The following is a 15,862-nucleotide window of genomic DNA, read 5'->3' on the forward strand; positions in this document are numbered from 1 at the left end:
ATAAATGATGTTTTCTTGACAATGGATGGCTTTCGTTCCATGTTTCCCGAGATAAACAATCTATTACAATCTGTTTTAATCAAAAAATGTAAAAAAAATTAAAATAAATTCAATAATGGGATTATAAAAGCATTTAAACCGAGTAATAAGGCTTTTCTAGGCATGAGTGACTATAAATGGTCTTTTCTTGACAATGGATGGCTTTCGTTCCATGTTTCCCGAGATAAACAATCTATTACAATCTCTTTTAATCAAAAAAGGAAAAAAAATTCAAAATAAATTCAATAATGGGATTATAAAGGCATTTAAACCGAGTAATAAGGCTTCTCTAGGCATGAGTGAGTATAAATGACCTTTTCTTGACAATGGATGGCTTTTGCTCCATGTTTCCCCAGGCAAACAATCAATTACAATCTGTTTTAATTAAAAAATGTAAAAACAATTCAAAATAAATTCAATAATGGGATTATAAAGGCATTTAAACCGAGTAATAAGGCTTTTCTAGGCATGAGTGACTATAAATGATCTTTTCTTGACAATGGATGGCTTTCGCTCCATGTTTCCCGAGGCAAACAATCAATTACAATCTGTTTTAATCAAAAAATGTAGAAAAATTTCAAAATAAATTCAATAAAGGGATTATAAAGGCATTTAAACCGAGTAATAAGGCTTTTCTAGGCATGAGTGACTGTAAATGAACTTTTCTTGAAAATGGATGGCTTTTGCTCCATGTTTCCCGAGGCAAACAATCAATTACAATCTGTTTTAATCAAAAAATGTAAAAAAAAATTCAAAATAAATTCAATAATGAGATTATAAAAGCATTTAAACCGAGTAATAAGGCTTTTCTAGTTATGAGTGACTCTAAATGATCATTTCTTGACAATGGATGGCTTTTGCTCCACGTTTCCCGAGGCAAACAATCAATTACAATCTGTTTTAATAAAAAAATGTAAAAATAATTCAAAATAAATTCAATAATGGGATTATAAAGGCATTTAAACCGAGTAATAAGGCTTTTCTAGGCATGAGTGACTATAAATGAACTTTTCTTGACAATGGATGGCTTTTGCTCCACGTTTCCCGAGGCAAACAATCAATTACAATCTGTTTTAATAAAAAAATGTAAAAATAATTCAAAATAAATTCAATAATGGGATTATAAAGGCATTTAAACCGAGTAATAAGGCTTTTCTAGGCATGAGTGACTATAAATGATGTTTTCTTGACAATGGATGGCTTTCGTTCCATGTTTCCCGAGATAAACAATCTATTACAATCTGTTTTAATCAAAAAATGTAAAAAAAATTCAAAATAAATTCAATAATGGGATTATAAAAGCATTTAAACCGAGTAATAAGGCTTTTCTAGGCATGAGTGACTATAAATGATCTTTTCTTGACAATGGATGGCTTTCGTTCCATGTTTCCCGAGATAAACAATCTATTACAATCTGTTTTAATCAAAAACTGTAAAAAAAATCAAAATAAATTCAATAATGGGATTATAAAGGCATTTAAACCGAGTAATAAGGCTTCTCTAGGCATGAGCGACTATAAATGAACTTTTCTTGACAATGGATGGCTTTTGCTCCACGTTTCCCGAGGCAAACAATCAATTACAATATGTTTTAATAAAAAAATGTAAAAACAATTCAAAATAAATTCAATAATGGGATTATAAAGGCATTTAAACCGAGTTATAAGGCTTTTCTAGGCATGAGTGACTATAAATGAACTTTTCTTGACAATGGATGGCTTTTGCTCCACGTTTCCCGAGGCAAACAATCAAATACAATCTGTTTTAATCAAAAAATGTAAAAACAATTCAAAATAAATTCGATAATGGGATTATAAAAGCATTTAAACCGAGTAATAAGGCTTTTCTAGGCATGAGTGACTATAAATGATCTTTTCATGACAATGGATGGCTTTCGCTCCATGTTTCCCGAGGCAAACAATCAAATACAATCTGTTTTAATCAAAAAATATCAAAAAAGTTCAAAATAAATTCAATAATGGGATTATAAAGGCATTTAAACCGAGTAATAAGGCTTTTCTAGGCATGAGTGTATATAAATGATGTTCTCTTGACAATAGATGGCTTTCGTTCCATGTTTCCCGAGATAAACAATGTATTAGAATCTGTTTTAATCAAAAAATGTAAAAAAAATTCAAAATAAATTCAATAATGGGATTATAAAGGCATTTAAATCGAGTAATAAGGCTTTTCTAGGCATGAGTGACTATAAATGAACTTTTCTTGACAATGGATGGCTTTTGCTCCACGTTTCCCGAGGCAAACAATCAATTACAATATGTTTTAATAAAAAAATGTAAAAATAATTCAAAATAAATTCAATAATGGGATTATAAAGGCATTTAAATCGAGTAATAAGGCTTTTCTAGGCATGAGTGACTATAAATGAACTTTTCTTGACAATGGATGGCTTTTGCTCCACGTTTCCCGAGGCAAACAATCAATTACATTATGTTTCAATAAAAAAATATAAAAATAATTCAAAATAAATTCAATAATGGGATTATAAGGGCATTTAAACCGAGTAATAAGGCTTTTCTAGGCATGAGTGACTATAAATGATCTTTTCTTGACAATGGATGGCTTTCGTTCCATGTTTCCCGAGATAAACAATCTATTACACTCTGTTTTAATCAAAAAATGTAAAAAAAATTCAAAATAAATTCAATAATGGGATTATAAAAGCATTTAAACCGAGTAATAAGGCTTTTCTAGGCATGAGTGACTATAAATGATTTTTTCTTGACAATGGATCGCTTTCGTTCCATGTTTCCCGAGATAAACAATCTATTACAATCTGTTTTAATCAAAAAATGTAAAAACAATTCAAAATAAATTCAATAATGGGATTATAAAGGCATTTAAATTGAGTAATAAGGCTTTTCTAGGCATGAGTGACTATAAATGAACTTTTCTTCACAATGGATGGCATTTGCTCCACGTTTCCCGAGGTAAACAATCAATTACAATCTGTTTAAAAAAAAATGTAAAAATAATTCAAAATAAATTCAATAATGGGATTATAAAGGCATTTAAACCGAGTAATAAGGCTTTTCTAGGCATGAGTGACTATAAATGATGTTTTCTTGACAATGGATGGCTTTCGTTCCATGTTTCCCGAGATAAACAATCTATTACAATCTGTTTTAATCAAAAAATGTAAAAAAAATTTAAAATAAATTCAATAATGGTATTATAAAAGAATTTAAACCGAGTAATAAGGCTTTTCTAGGCATGAGTGACTATAAATGATCTTTTCTTAACAATGGATGGCTTTCGTTCCATGTTTCCCGAGATAAACAATCTATTACAATCTGTTTTAATCAAAAACTGTAAAAAAAATCAAAATAAATTCAATAATGGGATTATAAAGGCATTTAAACCGAGTAATAAGGCTTCTCTAGGCATGAGTGACTATAAATGAACTTTTCTTGACAATGGATGGCTTTTGCTCCACGTTTCCCGAGGCAAACAATCAATTACAATATGTTTTAATAAAAAAATGTAAAAACAATTCAAAATAAATTCAATAATGGGATTATAAAGGCATTTAAACCGAGTTATAAGGCTTTTCTAGGCATGAGTGACTATAAATGAACTTTTCTTGACAATGGATGGCTTTTGCTCCACGTTTCCCGAGGCAAACAATCAAATACAATCTGTTTTAATCAAAAAATGTAAAAACAATTCAAAATAAATTCGATAATGGGATTATAAAATCATTTAAACCGAGTAATAAGGCTTTTCTAGGCATGAGTGACTATAAATGATCTTTTCATGACAATGGATGGCTTTCGCTCCATGTTTCCCGAGGCAAACAATCAAATACAATCTGTTTTAATCAAAAAATATCAAAAAAGTTCAAAATAAATTCAATAATGGGATTATAAAGGCATTTAAACCGAGTAATAAGGCTTTTCTAGGCATGAGTGTATATAAATGATGTTTTCTTGACAATAGATGGCTTTCGTTCCATGTTTCCCGAGATAAACAATGTATTAGAATCTGTTTTAATCAAAAAAAGTAAAAAAAATTCAAAATAAATTCAATAATGGGATTATAAAGGCATTTAAATCGAGTAATAAGGCTTTTCTAGGCATGAGTGACTATAAATGAACTTTTCTTGACAATGGATGGCTTTTGCTCCACGTTTCCCGAGGCAAACAATCAATTACAATATGTTTTAATAAAAAAATGTAAAAATAATTCAAAATAAATTCAATAATGGGATTATAAAGGCATTTAAATCGAGTAATAAGGCTTTTCTAGGCATGAGTGACTATAAATGAACTTTTCTTGACAATGGATGGCTTTTGCTCCACGTTTCCCGAGGCAAACAATCAATTACATTATGTTTCAATAAAAAAATATAAAAATAATTCAAAATAAATTCAATAATGGGATTATAAGGGCATTTAAACCGAGTAATAAGGCTTTTCTAGGCATGAGTGACTATAAATGATCTTTTCTTGACAATGGATGGCTTTCGTTCCATAATTCCCGAGATAAACAATCTATTACACTCTGTTTTAATCAAAAAATGTAAAAAAAATTCAAAATAAATTCAATAATGGGATTATAAAAGCATTTAAATCGAGTAATAAGGCTTTTCTAGGCATGAGTGACTATAAATGATCTTTTCTTGACAATGGATCGCTTTCGTTCCATGTTTCCCGAGATAAACAATCTATTACAATCTGTTTTAATCAAAAAATGTAAAAACAATTCAAAATAAATTCAATAATGGGATTATAAAGGCATTTAAATTGAGTAATAAGGCTTTTCTAGGCATGAGTGACTATAAATGAACTTTTCTTCACAATGGATGGCTTTTGCTCCACGTTTCCCGAGGTAAACAATCAATTACAATCTGTTTTAAAAAAAAAATGTAAAAATAATTCAAAATAAATTCAATAATGGGATTATAAAGGCATTTAAACCGAGTAATAAGGCTTTTCTAGGCATGAGTGACTATAAATGATGTTTTCTTGACAATGGATGGCTTTCGTTCCATGTTTCCCGAGATAAACAATCTATTACAATCTGTTTTAATCAAAAAATGTAAAAAAAATTCAAAATAAATTCAATAATGGTATTATAAAAGAATTTAAACCGAGTAATAAGGCTTTTCTAGGCATGAGTGACTATAAATGATCTTTTCTTAACAATGGATGGCTTTCGTTCCATGTTTCCCGAGATAAACAATCTATTACAATCTGTTCTAATCAAAAACTGTAAAAAAAATCAAAATAAATTCAATAATGGGATTATAAAGGCATTTAAACCGAGTAATAAGGCTTCTCTAGGCATGAGTGACTATAAATGAACTTTTCTTGACAATGGATGGCTTTTGCTCCACGTTTCCCGAGGCAAACAATCAATTACAATCTGTTTTAATCAAAAAATGTAAAAACAATTCAAAATAAATTCAATAATGGGATTATAAAGGCATTTAAACCGAGTTATAAGGCTTTTCTAGGCATGAGTGACTATAAATGAACTTTTCTTGACAATGGATGGCTTTTGCTCCACGTTTCCCAAGGCAAACAATCAAATACAATCTGTTTTAATCAAAAAATGTAAAAACAATTCAAAATAAATTCGATAATGGGATTATAAAAGCATTTAAACCGAGTAATAAGGCTTTTCTAGGCATGAGTGACTATAAATGAACTTCTCTTGACAATGGATGGCTTTCGCTCCATGTTTCCCGAGGCAAACAATCAAATACAATCTGTTTTAATCAAAATATGTAAAAACAATTCAAAACAAATTCAATAATGGGATTATAAAGGCATTTATATCGAGTAATAAGGCTTTTCTAGGCATGAGTGACTATAAATGAACTTTTCTTGACAATGGATGGCTTTTGCTCAAAGTTTCCCGAGGCAAACAATCAATTACAATCTGTTTTAATCAAAATATGTAAAAACAATTCAAAATAAATTCAATAATGGGATTATAAAGTCATTTAAACCGAGTAATAAGGCTTCTGTAGGCATGAGTGACTATAAATGATCTTTTCTTGACAATGGATGGCTTTCGTTCCATGTTTCCCGAGATAAACAATATATTACAACCTGTTTTAATCAAAAAATGTAAAAAAAATTCAAAATAAATTCAATAATGGGATTATAAAAGCATTTAAACCGAGTAATAAGGCTTTTCTAGGCATGAGTGACTATAAATGGTCTTTCTTGACAATGGATGGCTTTCGTTCCATGTTTCCCGAGATAAACAATCTATTACAATCTGTTTTAATCAAAAAATGTAAAAAAAATTCAAAATAAATTCAATAATGGGATTATAAAGGCATTTAAACCGAGTAATAAGGCTTCTCTAGGCATGAGTGACTATAAATGACCTTTTCTTGACAATGGATGGCATTTGCTCCATGTTTCCCAAGGCAAACAATCAATTACAATCTGTTTTAATTAAAAAATGTAAAAACAATTCAAAATAAATTCAATAATGGGATTATAAAGGCATTTAAACCGAGTAATAAGTCTTTTCTAGGCATGAGTGACTATAAATGAACTTTTCTTGACAATGGATGGCTTTTGCCCCACGTTTCCCGAGGCAAACAATCAATTACAATATGTTTTAATCAAAAAATTTAAAAACAATTCAAAATAAATTCAATAATGGGATTATAAAGGCATTTAAATCGAGTAATAAGGCTTATCTAGGCATGAGTGACTATAAATGAACTTTTCTTGACAATGGATGGCTTTTGCTCCACGTTTCCCGAGGCAAACAATCAATTACAATATGTTTTAATCAAAAAATGTAAAAACAATTCAAAATAAATTCAATAATGGGATTATAAAGGCATTTAAATCGAGTAATAAGGCTTTTCTAGGCATGAGTGACTATAAATGAACTTTTCTTGACAATGGATTGCTTTTGCTCCACGTTTCCCGAGGCAAACAATCAATTACAATCTGTTTTAATGAAAAAATGCAAAAACAATTCAAAATAAATTCAATAATGGGATTATAAAGGCATTTAAACCGAGTAATAAGGCTTTTCTAGGCATGAGTGACTATAAATGATGTTTTCTTGACAATGGATGGCTTTCGTTCCATGTTTCCCGAGATAAACAATCTATTACAATCTGTTTTAATCAAAAAATGTAAAAAAAATTAAAATAAATTCAATAATGGGATTATAAAAGCATTTAAACCGAGTAATAAGGCTTTTCTAGGCATGAGTGACTATAAATGGTCTTTTCTTGACAATGGATGGCTTTCGTTCCATGTTTCCCGAGATAAACAATCTATTACAATCTCTTTTAATCAAAAAAGGAAAAAAAATTCAAAATAAATTCAATAATGGGATTATAAAGGCATTTAAACCGAGTAATAAGGCTTCTCTAGGCTTGAGTGACTATAAATGACCTTTTCTTGACAATGGATGGCTTTTGCTCCATGTTTCCCCAGGCAAACAATCAATTACAATCTGTTTTAATTAAAAAATGTAAAAACAATTCAAAATAAATTCAATAATGGGATTATAAAGGCATTTAAACCGAGTAATAAGGCTTTTCTAGGCATGAGTGACTATAAATGATCTTTTCTTGACAATGGATGGCTTTCGCTCCATGTTTCCCGAGGCAAACAATCAATTACAATCTGTTTTAATCAAAAAATGTAGAAAAATTTCAAAATAAATTCAATAAAGGGATTATAAAGGCATTTAAACCGAGTAATAAGGCTTTTCTAGGCATGAGTGACTGTAAATGAACTTTTCTTGAAAATGGATGGCTTTTGCTCCATGTTTCCCGAGGCAAACAATCAATTACAATCTGTTTTAATCAAAAAATGTAAAAAAAAATTCAAAATAAATTCAATAATGAGATTATAAAAGCATTTAAACCGAGTAATAAGGCTTTTCTAGTTATGAGTGACTCTAAATGATCATTTCTTGACAATGGATGGCTTTTGCTCCACGTTTCCCAAGGCAAACAATCAATTACAATATGTTTTAATCAAAAAATGTAAAAATAATTCAAAATAAATTCAATAATGGGATTATAAAGGCATTTAAACCGAGTAATAAGGCTTTTCTAGGCATGAGTGACTATAAATGAACTTTTCTTGACAATGGATGGCTTTTGCTCCACGTTTCCCGAGGCAAACAATCAATTACAATCTGTTTTAATAAAAAAATGTAAAAATAATTCAAAATAAATTCAATAATGGGATTATAAAGGCATTTAAACCGAGTAATAAGGCTTTTCTAGGCATGAGTGACTATAAATGATGTTTTCTTGACAATGGATGGCTTTCGTTCCATGTTTCCCGAGATAAACAATCTATTACAATCTGTTTTAATCAAAAAATGTAAAAAAAATTCAAAATAAATTCAATAATGGGATTATAAAAGCATTTAAACCGAGTAATAAGGCTTTTCTAGGCATGAGTGACTATAAATGATCTTTTCTTGACAATGGATGGCTTTCGTTCCATGTTTCCCGAGATAAACAATCTATTACAATCTGTTTTAATCAAAAACTGTAAAAAAAATCAAAATAAATTCAATAATGGGATTATAAAGGCATTTAAACCGAGTAATAAGGCTTCTCTAGGCATGAGTGACTATAAATGAACTTTTCTTGACAATGGATGGCTTTTGCTCCACGTTTCCCGAGGCAAACAATCAATTACAATATGTTTTAATAAAAAAATGTAAAAACAATTCAAAATAAATTCAATAATGGGATTATAAAGGCATTTAAACCGAGTTATAAGGCTTTTCTAGGCATGAGTGACTATAAATGAACTTTTCTTGACAATGGATGGCTTTTGCTCCACGTTTCCCGAGGCAAACAATCAAATACAATCTGTTTTAATCAAAAAATGTAAAAACAATTCAAAATAAATTCGATAATGGGATTATAAAAGCATTTAAACCGAGTAATAAGGCTTTTCTAGGCATGAGTGACTATAAATGATCTTTTCATGACAATGGATGGCTTTCGCTCCATGTTTCCCGAGGCAAACAATCAAATACAGTCTGTTTTAATCAAAAAATATCAAAAAAGTTCAAAATAAATTCAATAATGGGATTATAAAGGCATTTAAACCGAGTAATAAGGCTTTTCTAGGCATGAGTGCATATAAATGATGTTTTCTTGACAATAGATGGCTTTCGTTCCATGTTTCCCGAGATAAACAATGTATTAGAATCTGTTTTAATCAAAAAATGTAAAAAAAATTCAAAATAAATTCAATAATGGGATTATAAAGGCATTTAAATCGAGTAATAAGGCTTTTCTAGGCATGAGTGACTATAAATGAACTTTTCTTGACAATGGATGGCTTTTGCTCCACGTTTCCCGAGGCAAACAATCAATTACAATATGTTTTAATAAAAAAATGTAAAAATAATTCAAAATAAATTCAATAATGGGATTATAAAGGCATTTAAATCGAGTAATAAGGCTTTTCTAGGCATGAGTGACTATAAATGAACTTTTCTTGACAATGGATGGCTTTTGCTCCACGTTTCCCGAGGCAAACAATCAATTACAATATGTTTTAATAAAAAAATGTAAAAATAATTCAAAATAAATTCAATAATGGGATTATAAGGGCATTTAAACCGAGTAATAAGGCTTTTCTAGGCATGAGTGACTATAAATGAACTTTTCTTCACAATGGATGGCTTTTGCTCCACGTTTCCCGAGGTAAACAATCAATTACAATCTGTTTTAAAAAAAAAATGTAAAAATAATTCAAAATAAATTCAATAATGGGATTATAAAGGCATTTAAACCGAGTAATAAGGCTTTTCTAGGCATGAGTGACTATAAATGATGTTTTCTTGACAATGGATGGCTTTCGTTCCATGTTTCCCGAGATAAACAATCTATTACAATCTGTTTTAATCAAAAAATGTAAAAAAAATTCAAAATAAATTCAATAATGGTATTATAAAAGAATTTAAACCGAGTAATAAGGCTTTTCTAGGCATGAGTGACTATAAATGATCTTTTCTTAACAATGGATGGCTTTCGTTCCATGTTTCCCGAGATAAACAATCTATTACAATCTGTTTTAATCAAAAACTGTAAAAAAAATCAAAATAAATTCAATAATGGGATTATAAAGGCATTTAAACCGAGTAATAAGGCTTCTGTAGGCATGAGTGACTATAAATGAACTTTTCTTGACAATGGATGGCTTTTGCTCCACGTTTCCCGAGGCAAACAATCAATTACAATCTGTTTTAATCAAAAAATGTAAAAACAATTCAAAATAAATTCAATAATGGGATTATAAAGGCATTTAAACCGAGTTATAAGGCTTTTCTAGGCATGAGTGACTATAAATGAACTTTTCTTGACAATGGATGGCTTTTGCTCCACGTTTCCCAAGGCAAACAATCAAATACAATCTGTTTTAATCAAAAAATGTAAAAACAATTCAAAATAAATTCGATAATGGGATTATAAAAGCATTTAAACCGAGTAATAAGGCTTTTCTAGGCATGAGTGACTATAAATGAACTTCTCTTGACAATGGATGGCTTTCGCTCCATGTTTCCCGAGGCAAACAATCAAATACAATCTGTTTTAATAAAAAAATGTCAAAAAAGTTCAAAATAAATTCAATAATGGGATTATAAAGGCATTTAAACCGAGTAATAAGGCTTTTCTAGGCATGAGTGTTAATAAATGATGTTTTCTTGACAATGGATGGCTTTCGTTCCATGTTTCCTGAGATAAACAATGTATTAGAATCTGTTTTAATCAAAAAATGTAAAAAAAATTCAAAATAAATTCAATAATGGGATTATAAAGGCATTTAAATCGAGTAATAAGGCTTTTCTAGGCATGAGTGACTATAAATGAACTTTTCTTGACAATGGATGGCTTTTGCTCCACGTTTCCCGAGGCAAACAATCAATTAAAATATGTTTTAATAAAAAAATGTAAAAATAATTCAAAATAAATTCAATAATGGGATTATAAGGGCATTTAAACCGAGTAATAAGGCTTTTCTAGGCATGAGTGACTATAAATGATCTTTTCTTGACAATGGATGGCTTTCGTTCCATGTTTCCCGAGATAAACAATCTATTACAACCTGTTTTAATTAAAAAATGCAAAAAAAATTCAAAATAAATTCAATAATGGGATTGTAAAGGCATTTAAACCGAGTAATAAGGCTTTTCCAGGCATGAGTGACTATAAATGAACTTTTCTTGACAATGGATGGCTTTTGCTCCACGTTTCTCGAGGCAAACAATCAATTACAATATGTTTTAATCAAAAAATGTAAAAACAATTCAAAATAAATTCAATAATGGGATTATAAAGGCATTTAAATCGAGTAATAAGGCTTTTCTAGGCATGAGTGACTATAAATGAACTTTTCTTGACAATAGATGGCTTTTGCTCCACGTTTCCCGAGGTAAACAATCAATTACAATCTGTTTTAATCAAAAAATGTAAAAACAATTCAAAATAAATTCAATAATGGGATTATAAAGGCATTTAAACCGAGTAATAAGGCTTCTGTAGGCATGAGTGACTATAAATGATCTTTTCTTGACAATGGATGGCTTTCGTTCCATGTTTCCCGAGATAAACAATCTATTACAACCTGTTTTAATCAAAAAATGTAAAAACAATTCAAAATAAATTCAATAATGGGATTATAAAAGCATTTAAACCGAGTAATAAGGCTTTTCTAGGCATGAGTGACTATAAATGGTCTTTCTTGACAATGGATGGCTTTCGTTCCATGTTTCCCGAGATAAACAATCTATTACAATCTGTTTTAATCAAAAAATGTAAAAAAAATTCAAAATAAATTCAATAATGGGATTGTAAAGGCATTTAAACCGAGTAATAAGGCTTCTCTAGGCATGAGTGACTATAAATGACCTTTTCTTGACAATGGATGGCTTTCGTTCCATGTTTCCCGAGATAAACAATCTATTACAATCTGTTTTAATCAAAAAATGTAAAAAAAATTCAAAATAAATTCAATAATGGGATTATAAAGGCATTTAAACCGAGTAATAAGGCTTCTCTAGGCATGAGTGACTATAAATGACCTTTTCTTGACAATGGATGGCTTTCGTTCCAGGTTTCCCGAGATAAACAATCTATTACAATCTGTTTTAATCAAAAAATGTAAAAAAAATTCAAAATAAATTCAATAATGGGATTGTAAAGGCATTTAAACCGAGTAATAAGGCTTTTCTAGGCATGAGTGACTATAAATGAACTTTTCTTGACAATGGATGCCTTTTGCTCCACGTTTCCCGAGGGAAACAATCAATTACAATATGTTTTAATCAAAAAATGTAAAAACAATTCAAAATAAATTCAATAATGGGATTATAAAGGCATTTAAATCGAGTAATAAGGCTTTTCTAGGCAAGAGTGACTATAAATGAACTTTTCTTGACAATGGATGGCTTTTGCTCAACGTTTCCCGAGGCAAACAATCAATTACAATCTGTTTTAATCAAAAAATGTAAAAACAATTCAAAATAAATTCAATAATGGGATTATAAAGGCATTTAAACCGAGTAATAAGGCTTTTCTAGGCATGAGTGACTATAAATGATGTTTTCTTGACAATGGATGGCTTTCGTTCCATGTTTCCCGAGATAAACAATCTATTACAATCTGTTTTAATCAAAAAATGTAAAAAAAATTCAAAATAAATTCAATAATGGTATTATAAAAGAATTTAAACCGAGTAATAAGGCTTTTCTAGGCATGAGTGACTATAAATGATCTTTTCTTAACAATGGATGGCTTTCGTTCCATGTTTCCCGAGATAAACAATCTATTACAATCTGTTTTAATCAAAAACTGTAAAAAAAATCAAAATAAATTCAATAATGGGATTATAAAGGCATTTAAACCGAGTAATAAGGCTTCTCTAGGCATGAGTGACTATAAATGAACTTTTCTTGACAATGGATGGCTTTTGCTCCACGTTTCCCGAGGCAAACAATCAATTACAATCTGTTTTAATCAAAAAATGTAAAAACAATTCAAAATAAATTCAATAATGGGATTATAAAGGCATTTAAACCGAGTTATAAGGCTTTTCTAGGCATGAGCGACTATAAATGAACTTTTCTTGACAATGGATGGCTTTTGCTCCACGTTTCCCAAGGCAAACAATCAAATACAATCTGTTTTAATCAAAAAATGTAAAAACAATTCAAAATAAATTCGATAATGGGATTATAAAAGCATTTAAACCGAGTAATAAGGCTTTTCTAGGCATGAGTGACTATAAATGAACTTTTCTTGACAATGGATGGCCTTCGCTCCATGTTTCCCGAGGCAAACAATCAAATACAATCTGTTTTAATAAAAAAATGTCAAAAAAGTTCAAAATAAATTCAATAATGGGATTATAAAGGCATTTAAACCGAGTAATAAGGCTTTTCTAGGCATGAGTGTTAATAAATGATGTTTTCTTGACAATGGATGGCTTTCGTTCCATGTTTCCTGAGATAAACAATGTATTAGAATCTGTTTTAATCAAAAAATGTAAAAACAATTCAAAATAAATTCAATAATGGGATTATAAAGGCATTTAAACCGAGTAATAAGGCTTCTGTAGGCATGAGTGACTATAAATGATCTTTTCTTGACAATGGATGGCTTTCGTTCCATGTTTCCCGAGATAAACAATCTATTACAACCTGTTTTAATCAAAAAATGTAAAAAAAATTCAAAATAAATTCAATAATGGGATTATAAAAGCATTTAAACCGAGTAATAAGGCTTTTCTAGGCATGAGTGACTATAAATGGTCTTTCTTGACAATGGATGGCTTTCGTTCCATGTTTCCCGAGATAAACAATCTATTACAATCTGTTTTAATCAAAAAATGTAAAAAAAATTCAAAATAAATTCAATAATGGGATTATAAAGGCATTTAAACCGAGTAATAAGGCTTCTCTAGGCATGAGTGACTATAAATGACCTTTTCTTGACAATGGATGGCATTTGCTCCATGTTTCCCAAGGCAAACAATCAATTACACTCTGTTTTAATTAAAAAATGTAAAAACAATTCAAAATAAATTCAATAATGGGATTATAAAGGCATTTAAACCGAGTAATAAGGCTTTTCTAGGCATGAGTGACTATAAATGAACTTTTCTTGACAATGGATGGCTTTTGCCCCACGTTTCCCGAGGCAAACAATCAATTACAATATGTTTTAATCAAAAAATTTAAAAACAATTCAAAATAAATTCAATAATGGGATTATAAAGGCATTTAAATCGAGTAATAAGGCTTATCTAGGCATGAGTGACTATAAATGAACTTTTCTTGACAATGGATGGCTTTTGCTCCACGTTTCCCGAGGCAAACAATCAATTACAATATGTTTTAATCAAAAAATGTAAAAACAATTCAAAATAAATTCAATAATGGGATTATAAAGGCATTTAAATCGAGTAATAAGGCTTTTCTAGGCATGAGTGACTATAAATGAACTTTTCTTGACAATGGATTGCTTTTGCTCCACGTTTCCCGAGGCAAACAATCAATTACAATCTGTTTTAATGAAAAAATGCAAAAACAATTCAAAATAAATTCAATAATGGGATTATAAAGGCATTTAAACCGAGTAATAAGGCTTTTCTAGGCATGAGTGACTATAAATGATGTTTTCTTGACAATGGATGGCTTTCGTTCCATGTTTCCCGAGATAAACAATCTATTACATTCTGTTTTAATCAAAAAATGTAAAAAAAATTAAAATAAATTCAATAATGGGATTATAAAAGCATTTAAACCGAGTAATAAGGCTTTTCTAGGCATGAGTGACTATAAATGGTCTTTTCTTGACAATGGATGGCTTTCGTTCCATGTTTCCCGAGATAAACAATCTATTACAATCTCTTTTAATCAAAAAAGGAAAAAAAATTCAAAATAAATTCAATAATGGGATTATAAAGGCATTTAAACCGAGTAATAAGGCTTCTCTAGGCATGAGTGAGTATAAATGACCTTTTCTTGACAATGGATGGCTTTTGCTCCATGTTTCCCCAGGCAAACAATCAATTACAATCTGTTTTAATTAAAAAATGTAAAAACAATTCAAAATAAATTCAATAATGGGATTATAAAGGCATTTAAACCGAGTAATAAGGCTTTTCTAGGCATGAGTGACTATAAATGATCTTTTCTTGACAATGGATGGCTTTCGCTCCATGTTTCCCGAGGCAAACAATCAATTACAATCTGTTTTAATCAAAAAATGTAGAAAAATTTCAAAATAAATTCAATAAAGGGATTATAAAGGCATTTAAACCGAGTAATAAGGCTTTTCTAGGCATGAGTGACTGTAAATGAACTTTTCTTGAAAATGGATGGCTTTTGCTCCATGTTTCCCGAGGCAAACAATCAATTACAATCTGTTTTAATCAAAAAATGTAAAAAAAAATTCAAAATAAATTCAATAATGAGATTATAAAAGCATTTAAACCGAGTAATAAGGCTTTTCTAGTTATGAGTGACTCTAAATGATCATTTCTTGACAATGGATGGCTTTTGCTCCACGTTTCCCGAGGCAAACAATCAATTACAATCTGTTTTAATAAAAAAATGTAAAAATAATTCAAAATAAATTCAATAATGGGATTATAAAGGCATTTAAACCGAGTAATAAGGCTTTTCTAGGCATGAGTGACTATAAATGAACTTTTCTTGACAATGGATGGCTTTTGCTCCACGTTTCCCGAGGCAAACAATCAATTACAATCTGTTTTAATAAAAAAATGTAAAAATAATTCAAAATAAATTCAATAATGGGATTATAAAGGCA

Source organism: Theobroma cacao, chromosome 3 (assembly GCF_053813885.1).
Source record: "Theobroma cacao isolate CCN51 chromosome 3, ASM5381388v1, whole genome shotgun sequence".
Taxonomy (NCBI): domain Eukaryota; kingdom Viridiplantae; phylum Streptophyta; class Magnoliopsida; order Malvales; family Malvaceae; genus Theobroma; species Theobroma cacao.